Below are 15,048 nucleotides of genomic sequence, written 5' to 3' on the forward strand. Positions count from 1 at the left end.
CAAACTGCAATATAGGGCCACATTCTCGAAAATTTGCATTTTTCTATATTTTTTAGTAATTGCATTTAAAAATTTTGCCGTGAGTGGAGGAACAGAAAAGTCATCTGCTCTGGGACACAGAAACTGAATTCATACAACTTAGCATAGTGCACAAATACTTCTTCTGTACTGATAAATCAAACCTCCCTACTAGAACAAAACGAATTAGCTGGATTTCTGCCAAGAATTTTCTGAAGTGATTTGAAGGGGAAAGAATCTGCTCTCCACCCTAAACCATTCTGTGCCAGGGAAGATATGCAGCTGTTATTGCTGCGGTCTCTGGATACTGTTGGCTCAGAACGAAATGAGCAGGAATTTCAGCTTACATGATTGTGTTGTCAGCAGAACTGGTCTCTAGACTATGGAAAGGACAGCAACAGTCCTGATTGATGCTTTTTTCAATTGATGCTTTTTTTCAAAACAACTTTCTAGATATTTGCCAACTAAGGACAGAATGTACTAGGCACCAATTATATTCAATTTAAGAATAAGCAAGAGAAGCAACAGACTAAGAAACTATTTAGGACTTTGAAGTTGCAAGTCCTCAAACACCTAACATTTTCTGTAAATAATATGATTTACATTACTCTCTTGTTAGTAAATTAGTCTCCATGGTGGTGTATAGATATATATACAAATATATATTAAAAATATGGTCATATATTCTCTCTAACAAGATCTTACAGTGGAATCCCAGATCACAGAATCACTACTACGAGCATCATTAACTTCTTAATTATAATGTCAGTTCATAGGATAGCGCACCATGAGGTGATGAGCTACTTTTCTTATTCTTCCTTACACCTCTGAAACAACAGGAACTTGTGTTCACACTTGTAAGTGGCTGCACCTATTCAGACAAATTTGTTCAATGTGATTATTCAGACTATGCCCTTTGACTGTGTCTTCCATCAGAGGTGAAAAGCAGGACCAGGAAAGAGCTTCTGGTGAACTCTGAGAGCTGTGAATCATCCCCATCGTTTGCTGTAGCTTAGGCTTGAAGTGGCTGCCGTCTGCTCTCAAACAGCAGAGCAGCAGAGAACTGTGGATGAACAGGGCTGAAGTGTTTCAAGCCCAGTCCCTCCTTCCTGCACAAAAGACAATTTGTGTCCATGTGAGGAACTGAAGATCTATTGAATGAATCATATCAGAACGTGGTCCTAAGACTAGCTCTGGACTCAGAGTCAGTTGACAACAGTAGACTCTCTTATTCTGGTTCTATCGATTCTAGCATGGCCTTCAAGTAGCACAAAAAAACAACCCAGTACCATACGTGGCTTATTCTGCACATTTATGGATATTAAAGCTTATATTGTACAACTTGATTGTCTTTCATACATGACAATAAGATGCTTTATGCTTTTACTAAGTATGCATAAATTACAGAGTATTTTTAACTCTTCAACAACTCAAGACCAAAACAGCAGATCCAAAGTATGTGAATGGAGTGATAGCTGGCAATCATTTGGATTTGCATCAGAATTATAAAGCTGTTAGCAAGAAGATCACTGTAATGATTTAAACAAGAGATAGGACAAAACCCAATGATGTGCTGTACAATTGGATTGCTTTACCAAAGACTGTGGAGAAATAGTGTAATATGAATCACAGAAAAAATAGATATGATAAATGACAATAATCCCCCTGAGGCAGCTAAAACAGTTTACATGACACAAAATCTCATCTCAAACGCACCGAAAATCACTCAATACATTGGGATATCTCCCAAATGATAAAGAGAAAATAAGAAATGGGATTTAAGAAACAGCAAGACAAACCTCTCAAAGAACCCATGTAAAAGTTTTCATATTGATGATACAAAGTGAGAAACATTTGACTGCTTGGAATCTATATTTATTGAGACTTCCAGTTTGAAAAAAAACCAACACAAAACAACCCACATAACTCAGCCGGCAGTGTTAATGCAAACATTCCAGATATGGAACACAGTCGCTGACAATCCCATCATAGTGTGCAAGCCAGAAATATGAACACCGTGTTTTCTATTTGTTTGGAACTTCTCCAGGAGTAAAAAGAAGAAAAACTAAATGCTCTGGAAGTATGCAAGAGATAACTGCAACAAATATAGGTCACAAGTCTACTGACAAGTGCATTTTTATTGCATAACTCATCTGTTAAAATGAAACTTCAAAGTTCTGTGTTGGTTGGAAGTTATAGGCCTGAAGCAATAACCTTAAAAAGTACAGTCTCGTAAGGAGGTGATTTTTGCAGAAATTCAGTTTTGGTTTTTTTGTGTGTGTATTTGTTTTGTGGTTTTGTTTTGTTTTACTCTGCCTTTGCAATTATTGTCTGTCATCAAATTACATAACCAGGGTGGCTCTCACCCTCGGGCATGGTGGAATCCCTTGTCACCGGTCCTTTAAAAAGCTTCTTTTTTTGCTGTCTTAATAGTGACATGTAGCAGCGGCATAATGCAGTGAAGAGGAAAATACAATACAAAACAGCACAGGTTATTTATTTTCAATAAAATACTAACAAGGTGAAATGAATGGTCACATTTTTGAAATGGAAGAAAATGGTCATTTCCACACAAAAGACCTTGTAACTTTGTTGCATGTGCCCCTTCTCACACTCAGCCCAGGTTGCTACCTGTTCTTCTCTGTCAGCTTTGGGACAGTGAGTGAAACCCTCACTGAGTTCTATTGTCCAGGTACAGAGATAGAGAACTCAGCAATGCTTTTAAGCATTACTTAACAAAAACAATCTATGGAAGTTCATTATGTGTTCTAACTTGCTACTTATAACATGTAACAGCAACTCAGACTAAGCTTGAAAAGGAGCAGGTAGAAGTTGCAAAGTCCTTGATAAGATAATGGCCATATTTTTTTGTTTTCCAGTCTGTAAAAACTAAATATTCTTGTTAGTATCATATTGAAAAGGCATACACTGTTTTGTGCCATATTGTTCTCTTAAACTTCTGCTTTGTTATATGCATAGATGTATAGACATATACATATGCATGGACTACCAAATTTTCTACTGAGTCACACACCAGCTAGAAACTGAGAGAGCCAACACCAGGCAAATCAATCTAAGACAAATTAAAAAATGTTGTTTCGCAACACTTTTTTTCCAATGAACATGTAAAGAACAATTGAAACATTTGAAAGATTTGTAATCACAGAATCACAGAATCACAGAATGTTAGGGGTTGGAAGGGACCTCGAAAGATCATCTTGTCCAATCCCCCTGCCAGAGCAGGAACACCTAGATGAGGTTACACAGGAATGAGTCCAAGTGGGTTTTGAATGTCTCCAGAGAAGGAGACTCCACAACCTCCCTGGGCAGCCTGTTCCAGTGTTTTGTTACCCTTACTGAGAAGAAGTTTCTTCTCATATTTAAGTGGAAACTCCTGTATTCCAGTTTGCACCCATTGCCCCTTGTCTTATCATTGGTTGTCACCGAGAAGAGCCTGGCTTCATCCTCGTGACACTCACCCTTTATATATTTGTAAACATTAATAAGGTCTCAGTCTCCTCCTCACTCTCCTCCTCAGTCCTCCTCAGTCTCCTCTTCTCCAAGCTAAAGAGACTCAGCTCCCTTAGCCTTTCCTCATAAGGGAGATGCTCCACTCCCTTAATCATCTTCCTTGCCCTGCGCTGGACTCTCTCCAGCAGTTCCCTGTCCTTCTGGAACTGAGGCGCCCAGAACTGGACGCAATATTCCAGGTGTGGTCTCACCAGGGCAGAGTAGAGGGGAAGGAGAACCTCTCTGGACCTACTAACCACCCCCCTTGTAATACACCCCAGGATGCCATTGGCCTTCCTGGCCACAAGGGCACAGTGCTGGCTCATGGTCATCCTGCTGTCCACCGGGACTCCCAGGTCCCTTTCCCCTACACTGCTCTCTAATAAGTCATTCCCCAGCTTATACTGGAACCTGGGTTGTTCCTGCCCAGGTGCAAGACTCTACAATTTCCCTTGTTATATTTCATTAAATTTTTCCCTGCCTAACTCTCCAGCCTGTCCAGGTCTTGCTGGATGGCAGCACAGCCTTCTGGCGTGTCAGCCACTCCTCCTAGCTTGGTGTCATCAGCAAACTTGCTGATAGTACACTTCTACTCCCTCATCCAAATTGTTGATGAATATATTGAATAATACAGGCCCCAGTACTGACCCCTGAGGCACTCCACTAGATACAGGCCTCCAATTAGACTCTGCCCCATTGACCATGACTCTCCGGCTTCTTCCCTTCAGCCAGTTCGCAGTCCACCTCACTACCTGATCCTCCAGACTGTATTCCCTCAGTTGAGCTGTGAGGATGCTGTGGGAGACTGTGTTAAATGCCTTACTGAAGTCAAGGTAGACCACATCCTCTGCCCTGCCATCATCTATCCACCTCGTTATATCTTCATAAAAGGCTATGAGGTTGGTCAAGCACAACTTCCCCTTGGTGAAGCCATGTTGACTGCCTCTAATGACCCTCTTATCCTTGATATGCCTTGAGATGGCACCAAGGATAAGTCATTACATTAGTTTCCCAGGGATGGATGTGAGGCTAAGCAAAGGAAACTTTTTGCATTTTCAACTACACTGATTAAGATCATTCCCTTCATACCATTCAGCACAAGAGGCAAATGAGAGCAATTAGATTACAGGCCTGACCTACACTCATAACAATTCTTTATACTTACAACAATACTTCAGTCAAGTTCACCTGAGCTCTATACCATTGTTGTTTACAACCTCTGACAGTGTTAACCAAAAAAACCCAAATAAGTTGGAGTATGGCAGAGTTTGGGACAAAAGCTGTCCTTTATCTGGACAAATCAAAAAACAAAGACAAGGAGGCCATATATTCTCTGGTCTTCATAAGGAAATTTGTTAAATTCCAAAAGCTGAAATTATTCTTTTTAAAATTCTCCCCCCTCAGCTAGAATTTTGATGCACATGGCTTAAGGAAATATATATATGTATATATATTTTATCAAAACATAGGATTGAACCATCATAACTGTTAACAAAACCGAAGTGTTTTATCTATCATCTGTTACATGAAGAGGGAGTACTAACACTGTTACAAATGTGCAGAAGCCCAAAGGAGCAAAAATAAAACAGATGAAGTTTATTTATAGCAAATATTATGACTTTCATAGACGTATGAAAACCACAAACAAATTCCAAATTACTCCAAACAATATGTTCTAAAATCAACTTATGGCACAAAATATTAACAAATGATTTAATAAAAGCATAGAAATACACCCAGTAAAAGGTACTGTAGATAATAGCCCACCTCTCTGCTCTTGCGCAAAAAAAATGACACTGATCCTACTGAATTCAGTGGGAACAGGATTAGAACCTCTGGGGTGAGTTGCTGTGTTCGTGTGAGTAGTATACACAAGGTTTATGAGAATAACCTCAACCTGTCTGTAAAGCTGCCCAGTGTAGCAGACTGCTGTACGGTGTCCTGCAGAAGCACTATGGTGTGAAGTAGTCAACCAGCACAAGCACTGTGCCCAGCACAGGGCACACAGCACTGAGCAGCTGACTGGAAAAGCTATCATTTTCTTAGAACCCTTAGAGGTATTGGTGTTGGTGGCTGCTGCTATCAACACCTTTGATCACACTTCTCTACCACTTCTCATTGGCAGGATACAGTAACTGAGAAGTTCTGCCAACACTATTATCACTATTTCCCTCCCTGGTCTTCATGAGCTACAATTAGGGCACTTGTGAGGAGGTGCATTTCAGTTCAGGATCAGAGATGTGACCACCTGACTAATTAAACAGACCTATTCAGTTTGGCATATACATTTGGGTCAGACTAGTTGATCTCCAGAGGTCCTTTCCAGCCCTAACCATACTGTGACTCTGTGATATTGAGAGCCAATCTCATGAACCATCCTCATCTTGCTCAATATAAGCACACAGACACCAAACAATGAAAGCCACTGAAACCAGTGAAAGCCACAGCTATTAAAGCATACTAGTAAAAGTGACTCCATAAAATCATGTCATGACTTCCATATCACAGCCTTATTTCTATCATTCTAATGCAAAGAGTCTATCATTTAAAGGTGTGAACTTTAATGTTTCTCTCTTAAAAAACAGTGGTAACAGTTTATAACCTCCACCATGAAACAGAGGCTATCAGTCTAAATGTGAACATATCAGTGTACCTTTTTCCTCCTATGGTTTTTAGATCAGTCCTTTCTATTGATTCATGACAAATAAGTTATAGTTTGTAGTTTATCTTAATCTCTCAGGACTTTATCATTACCAAAGCACAAGCCAAGTTTTGCATTACAACAAACCCTTGCCAAAAGTATTAACTCACTGATCAAAATGTTGGCCTTTCCAGTCAGAGCTACTCATTCCAATCACATGAGCACTAAATGCTATTTTATCTGTCTCTCAGCAAATCAAGTGCTTCATTGTATGAGCCTTCAAGAAGTGTGGGCCCGATCTTGAACAAACATTCTACCTAGCTGTCAGGTCTTGTCCTTGAAGTGGGCAGCTCCACATTTCTTGGAACTAAGTCAAAAAAAAAAAAAAAAAAAAAAATTAAGTTACCAAACCAGATTGCAACTATTCATTCAAGAACTTGGACTACTGTGAACTCTACAGCCCTGAACTGCATTTGAGACTCTGAAAGAAAATCACTGCTATGGGAAGATCCATATTGTTCTTCAATATCACCCAACAAATGGTATCAGACACGATTTGCCCCTACAGGAGAATTAAAGAGCACAGATTACTAGGCAAACTAAGCTCACTTGATGGTTCTACGGTTTAAAGGCAGAAAGTCAGGCAGTGAATTGCCATTTTGTGAGAAATAACAGACAGTAAATAAATGGCAGCTGAGAACAACAGAGAGACCTTCATTTTTGGGTGTAAAATATACAGATATTGTTTAATATCCCAGAGTATTTTTAAGCAAAACCCCTAACACTGTAGAGTTTACTGCACTTAGTGATAACTATGGCTATACACACTGGGAAGGGTGGGAACAAGAGTTTAAAGTAGCGACAACAACTAATGTTGAGGAAGACAATTCAATAAGCTAAATAGGTACCACCAAGGAGGTACAGGATCCACACATGTACAACCATAATCAGCATTACATTAATCATTATTAGGTTCAGTTTTAGCTGGCTGCTGCTTTTGTTTTAAATATTGAGATTAATAATATGGTGAACATACCTTCTGAGAGAAGGATAGAGGACAAAGTTGATCCAGCTCTCTGCCTTCTAACAGATTTAAACTACTGCAACAATTTTCTTCTACTTAGCCTCCATGTTCTTAGGTAATAAAAGTGATAATCTAGTTCCATATGAGTAATGATCCTCTGAAATGCTGTAGACAAAACATATTTACCAAACGAAACTTACTTGTATTCTAATGAAGTGATAGCAATTAAAATGTAGGAGCTTTCAAATATGTTCTACTCTTTGATTTTACTTACAAAATAGGTCAGGTAGGTAGCTATATAGGTATATTTTAATTGGTATTACAACGCCTATAGCTCTTAATCAAGATAATGAATCCCTTCACCCACTGTCAGAGTATACAATCCCAGAGCTAAAAACTGAATGACTGCCAAGTACATGGCCTCTTCACAGGGTGCCCTAACAAAAAGATTTATTTCAGCTCATGTGCTGTCTGGACAGCTTAAGCAACTCAAAGTGGATCCTGCAGACTGAGCGAAGAGATACATATTGCTGATCAACAGCAAATGCTGAGCGCAGGGCACAGCTATACTTCCCCGGAGCATAAGTGGGCTATCCAGTGCTGGAAGAGGAGGCTGCTCCCAACTACAGATGCCAACAACTGCATTAACTTATCAATTAAATCCCTCAGCAACCCTTGGGATTGGCCTCTGCTGCCAGAACCACTTATTTATCTATAGCCAACAGTGAAAGAGCTGAAATTAGTTTTGGCTTGCTGCTGAAGAACCCAGGCTCAATTAAATATCCTAACCTGAATAAGTTTAAGGCATGAACTCACAAGTCTGAGACACTGAAAAACAGCTGAAACTGGGCCCTGAAACCAACACATTTTAGGTCTCTAGACTTCTTGCAGATGTACAGAGTGACTCTGCATGACAGGAAATAACTTGGAATTGCACCAGCTCCTGCTCCTAAGTGAGTTCAAGCAAGACTTAGTAACTTGTTCAGACTGAGATAATATTGGGCAAAAGAGAGGCAGAAATCCAGCAAACCAACAGGAAAACTTTGAAATCAAGTGACAGGTGAATTTAGACATTTTGAAGAGTCAGAGACTGAATGAGGTTTGCTTGGAGCAATTTTAGAATCAATAGCTTCAAGCATGCCAGGATTCTGTTTTCAGTGCCAAAGTCCTAATTGGTTTAAGCCCTATAAACAAAACAGAGTGGAAAAATATTAACGCGTTAGTGCTGGCAGATCAAAGAACAGAGTGATTTCCCAAGGCCGCTTTGGCGAAAGACACAAGAACTGAGCACACATTTCTCAAGCCTTAGCCCAGCATTTCCATCAGAAGATTCTTTGTAAAAGATTTATTTCCCAAATAATCTCACCAATAGCGCACAGTTAACCTCCCCGAGAGTAGGTAAAATTATCATCAAAGAATAGCTACCCTGAAAAGACTCTCTGTTTTCTCTTTCATTGTGCTGAACAACCTAAACAAACTCAGTCTTTCCTTGTAGATCACATTTTCTAGATTGTCTGATAAAATCTGTTGGTTTGCTCTGGACTCTTTCCAATTAGTACACATCTTCTGAAGTGCACCAATTAAGATTAGCTTTGGGCACAGGACCAGGCACATTAACAAGAAAGATGATTATTAAAAAGCCTCTCAAAACATTTCAGTTTGTGCACTCATGAAGTACACAATATAAGTGAAAAGAAACATAAACAAAACCTTTCAGAAATATAAGTCTCCCAGAAGAGTTCTATCACCTACTCAAGGATGCTGGTAAACAAAGTCAGATTATTGCTCAGACAGTATTTGTATAATAGTCACAAAAAGAGCAAATAACTGACATTCTGGCAAAGTCACACAGCATCCAGAATGGGGACAATGATCTAATTCTGCTGAAAGAAAAATGGTTAGACAGTCTGTCTCTATGAAATCAGAAACTCAGAAATATACAGACCAATACTAAAACCTGTCATAAACCTGAAAAAGCAAAATTATGTAACATAATGGTACTCTGATACCAGTTCAGAACTGCCCAACTTTATAAAAATTTTGCTTGAAGACAGTATTGTATTTATCTCAAGTAATGTGTCTGAATGTGAGGGGGGAAAAAAAAGCTGTTTTTCAGGAAGTATTAGCCAACATATAGAAAGTTAACACTAACTGCAGTAGGATGATTTGTATAAGAGAAGCAGTAGTGCAGACCAAGTCATATTTTGTCCAAATGTGTTTGGGTGCAGCTTTTCCTTGTTAGGAAAAATGATGCTTTCATTCAGCTCAATGGCTTCTCTACCAGTAACATAGTAATTTATGAATCCTAACACAACTAATACCAAAACTTCAGGAAATAATCTATCAGTACCCTGTTACACCAACTTAATGGGGGTTTGGACAGTGCATGGTGCACGATATAGCTGCATGCCTGCTCTTCACAGTAAAGCAAAAACCAAACTTTTTTTTTTTGTCTTCTTAAAACAATAGCAAAGAATTTTTGCCTCCTCCCTGTTTTAGATACTCAGGTATTTATAGCCTATACAAAGACACAAGTTATCATTATCTATAATAACAAACACAATTAGGGTTGCTTTTTGTCACATTTACAATATCTTGTTTCCACTTTCTTCTAGGGTGAAAGCCATTTGAAATTAATTAATGACCTGCTACCAAGCTTTGTCTTACTCCCTTCCAAAAGCAGTGAAAAATTAAATTTATCATATTTTATGCCCTTGTTATCTCAAAGAGAATATTGTGTAAAAGCGAACTTAGAAATGTATGTAAAATAATGAAAGCATAAGACCTGATGAATTTAAAATAAACTAACCTCTCTGGCTTTTTAAAGCCTCGCTGGTTTTTGGAAGCTAGATGCTCAGGAATTCTACTACCTTGTCAGACAGAACTACATTAGTAAGAAAATGAGTCCTCTGGCAAAAACACAGAAAGAAAAAAAATCAGAGAAAAAAAATAAATATTAAAAGCAAAATTTAAAAAAACAAAACCACCCCGGCCACTGTTGCTGCACATCTTGATAACTTCTTATAGAAGACCTCGTGAAATTGTCAACATTTCATGCCACATCAGAAGAATTACAACCAGTCCGTTTACTGTCCAGGACTAAGTCAATTCGCATCCTCAGCATGTGAGTGACTGAACTCAATGGAAAAACTCCCCATGCAGAGTGACATTCCCTGATCCACTTTACACTTTCTCTACAATCTCCTAGCAGTGATTTTCATAAGTTGAGTGTTGGGTGTTGTGGTTTTTTGGTGTTTTGTGATTTTGTTTGTTTGTTTTAATTACAAGAGAAAAACAACAAAAATATTTTTGAAATTTAGAAGGCAGACTTTGAATTAAACCATGCAGAAAAATAATGTATTAAACTCTCACAGACCTTCCAGGACAGCAGTACAAGGAAACAGCCTTTTCATAACTGAAATACTGACAATGCTGAAGACCACAAGAGATTTTAATAACTGACCAACATGGGACAAAGAGTTAACTCCACTAACTAATGATTACAAAATAAACTCCTTCAAAAAGGTCACTTGATTTGAGTCTTCTGATTGGAGCCTATCCAGTTTTGTCAGTTACATTGGTTGCAATAAAACAGTGCTTGCAACTCAGTCTTGTTATCCATTATTAAAATGACATTAACATCCATTATTTTAATGATGTTATCCACCATTAAAAATTACAGTGAAACTTTAGAATCCTATTAAATATTAAAAAAATGTAACTTTTACACTAAACCTGTATGTTCAAGCTTTGCTTTTTTAAAGGAAAATATCTTCTCATCTCCATTACAATGTAATCCAGATTGACTGAAAATGTAATTACAACATCTTAGCTGTTGTCCAAGTCTTGCGTTTGCTGTTTGGCCACTCGTAGTGCAGGAAGCACAGCTGCTGAAAAAATAAAAGTAATACCTTGGAAACAGCAAATTCTAAGTATGTGGATCACTCGTATGCATAATGTTTTCGGAAAGAAATCTGATTCAATTACTACCAAGAGGCTAATGTAATTGAACAAGAACAGATTGCCATGGCTTTGCAGAAAGCCCAAACAGTTGTTTGCTATGAGCAATCTATTTCAGCATAATTCTGGATTATCTCTGCCTTAGAAGGGATATTACTTATGCAGAAATATATACACTTCCTTCTGCTTTTCTTATCATTTCCCTTTAAAATAGGGGCTAACCTTGAACCTTCATGAGTATATAAGATCACTTAGATGCAAGGCGAGTGACCATTAAAAAAATTACGGATCCAAATTCATATGGGTTCTCCCTTTGTTTCTATATGAATCTTTTACTCCTGTTTCATTGAGTTCAACTTCTATTAACATCACTCTCATTTATTTTCATTTTACTTTCATAAAATAAATACGAAAATAAACTTATATCCCAAGACAAATCAACAAAATTGGTCTGTGGCTTCTCTGAAAACAGCAAAGCTAGCTCTATGAAGTTAATGTGATACATCTTGGAAAAAAGGGGAGAAAATAAACAAACTTATATTTGAGAAATGGAAGTCAACCCTCTACTCCTGTATGTACTTTTTGATTTAATTCATAATAAAATCTATATCATTAGGGAACTTGGTCTTGCTAACTAACTTTTTAATATTATTATAGGGATTTAACAGAAGTTAGAATGTTTCAGCATTTTCAATTAAACTGTTATACATCAAAGCAATATTTGTCTTTTAATTCTAGACAGGAAAAATAACACACCTTAAAAAGAACTATAATGGTACATGTTTCATTGCCATATGCTATATATTGTTTCTCCCTCAGGAATAGTCAGAATCCTTAGCAGGAGTAATAGTAATAGTAGTAGTCGTAATAACAATAATAATAATGTATATGGACAGTAATTTTGCTGATTTGTGTTATTCCAAACAATCCATCTTCCATCACCTTTTTCTTTACAAACCTGCTTTCATTTTTCTCCTACCTGCCACCCTTTGAACATCAGAAAGCTGATGGGTAGTACTATTTTCTGAAAATAGGAACTATCCCTGAGGCCGTACTCATAAAGGAGACTTTTTGTGCACACTATCTCACATCAGTTCTGTAATTCACTCAGTGCCTGGTCGAGAGCCAAAGGAGAGGCCTACAGTTCACACACAGAGATGTGCAAGATAGGACTCACCCTTTAAAAACACAACAAAACAAATCTATTTGAGCTTATCTCCCACATCCATCTTCTACATACCTTTGCATATAGGAATCTATGCACTTGAAATTTCTGAGCTATATCTCTCTTCAAAGTCTTACATCAGATAGAGAAAGAGCTATAGAAAAATCTGTATTTTCTGAACTAAATGTCATGAGCTTTCACTCAGGGAAGAATCTCACATCCCTCCACTATACCACAAACAGCTGAGACTACAGCAGGAAATACTGACTTAGACTTCATTGAATTACTTGTGACATTGCCAACATTTGAGTGACCATGTCACAAACAGGCCCATCAAAGCAACCAATGTCACCTAGGTGAATGCAGAAGACAAAGGAAAGAGTATGTAAGAGCAGCTCTATTTCAAACATGTCTTGCAATTCCATCAATTTGTGCTAAAATTTTACATGTTAAATTGAATGTGCAGAACATGGAAGAAAAACTTCAACGCATTTTTAAATTAAAAAGCAACAGTATGCTGATTTCTACAGTTAACATGCAAGTGTTGTTCCATATTAATATGTAATTGGTTAAAACACTCCTGTATAAGTCATAAGAAAAAAAGTTTTTAAAATAGCAGTTTAAAAATATGAGTGCCTGCATGTAAGAATCCAAGAAATGTCAGGGGTAGGTCAGGAGAAAGCTGAGGTTCAAGATCTTCGTTTTTCCTAGAACAAAGGAAAGTCAAGTCAAGAGTTCTGCATAGAAATGCAACATGCCTGCCTTCTATCTTAAAGGAAGAGAGACCTCTCAGCTCTTAATTAACCACGAACATTATAACAACCACTGTAATATTAAGAGAAAAAATAAAGAGTTAAGTCTCAGAAAATACCAAGCTAAGATTCAGATTATTAGTTTTCCTGGTTAATGCTCAAAGCAAGAAAACACAAGAGTAACTTGCAGCTCAAACTGATGACTGACTGTGGTTCACTTAGGCCATGCTCTCACAAAGGATGAACATCCACTTGAGCATTTTCAGTTATGCTACCTAAATAGGGCAATAAAAGAAAAAGGACCTGTGGTCTCTAACAATAACCTTAATTCTCTGATTATAGTCTCTAGACCAGTCCATTCTCAACCTTTTTAACTGAAGGAACTCTTAACCTCTGGAAGGAAAACAAACTCAGAGATCATTTTGTGCTTACTGTGCTGAAGTAGACATAATGGCTTTCTTTTAGAGACAAATAAAAATAAAGATTAAAACCTTACCCTTATTTTTATTCTCCTCTTCCATTTTGCTTGTATGTATGGGAGCATATGGCTGTGTAGAAATTTCTGGTTTTGACTTGCTTTTTGAGCTCCCTTTTGATATTTTATTGGCCATCAATTATCCACAGACTATGGGCTGCATAGCATTGCTTTAGGTAGTGCTGCAATTAAATCACATCATTCAGTGAGTACTGGAACTAATGAAGCTTGGTCTCTTAAAGATTTGTTTTTCATGGTTGATTGGTGCCTAAGAATCCAAACTCCAGCTGAAGCCTTGTCTTATGGCAGGCATTTACAAGGGCTGCCTGGCTTACTGTTTACTCTTTCTCTCCCTGCTCCCCATTCTCCAGTGGTTAATAGTGAGCGATTTAATAATGTAGCTTTTTCTTTGTGTGTAGGCCTTCCAGGGAACATTTACAGAAGCTTTTTACTATACTCTGCCATCTATTTTCTCAAAGTTTGTAGGAATTTATCAGACTTTGTAAAACATGTTAGAAGTTGGCCACTGAATTCAAAAGTGTTATTATAGAGATGTAGGGGTAATTGGTCACTGAACACACACTCAGTAGATGTGTATCTTGCTTCCATATGAAGTGAGGCTAAAAGAATTCACCATATTCCAGCTTTCTTTTCCAAAACTCAGTTGTCCATTTATTGGGGAGAAAAAAATACAAAATCTTGCTACCTAAACATAAACAGAATGAAACAAACTGTTCCCCTCCCTTTACTTAAGTGCCCTCTCCATTTCTTATGCCTTCTAGACAATTCTTTCTTCCTTCAGCCCCAGACGGAGCTGCTATGCTCGCACACTCTCCTGATGCAAACCACTTCCTCCCACACACTGGGATCAGAGTCCCTCGCTCTCCATTACCTGTCTTCATACTCTGTGCCACACATCTAAGCCACACTCAGCCTCCTTATTATCTGCTCCCAACCTCACCCTGCCTCATCCCCGCTTCCCAGCCAGAAGTGCAGGCACGCTTCAAAACAGCAATCCTGCGTGCAGCAAGAGACTTCAAACAGTGGCTCAGCATTTATCTGCTAAAATTTCAAGAGAGAAGTGAATATACATTAATAAATGTCATGCTGTTGTCAGTGTGAAATCAGTACTTGATAAAAAAATAACTGTAGGCTTCATCTCCCTTTCAAATACATTCCAATAGGTTCATGTACAATCTGAATTTTCTGAGTTTAGAGATCTTCCAGTACCACACTTAAAACAAATGTTTTTGTTCATTACAACAGCAGATGAGATGTACTGGTTTGTAATTTTTTTTTTCCACAAAGTAAGACTTACATCCCGTGCTGCTGAGAGCGCACCAGAAATGACACCACTTTGACAAGTTGTTTTCATGGGTTTTTAGGATTTGGCACACAAATCTCTAGGTTTACATGCAAAAGTAATAAATGCATTGCTGATTCACCAGTACCTCAATACTTCTCCCAAGTAACAAGTGACAGGATGAGAGGAAATGGCCTCAA

The sequence above is a fragment of the Columba livia genome, chromosome 2 (assembly GCF_036013475.1).
Source record: "Columba livia isolate bColLiv1 breed racing homer chromosome 2, bColLiv1.pat.W.v2, whole genome shotgun sequence".
Classification (NCBI taxonomy): domain Eukaryota; kingdom Metazoa; phylum Chordata; class Aves; order Columbiformes; family Columbidae; genus Columba; species Columba livia.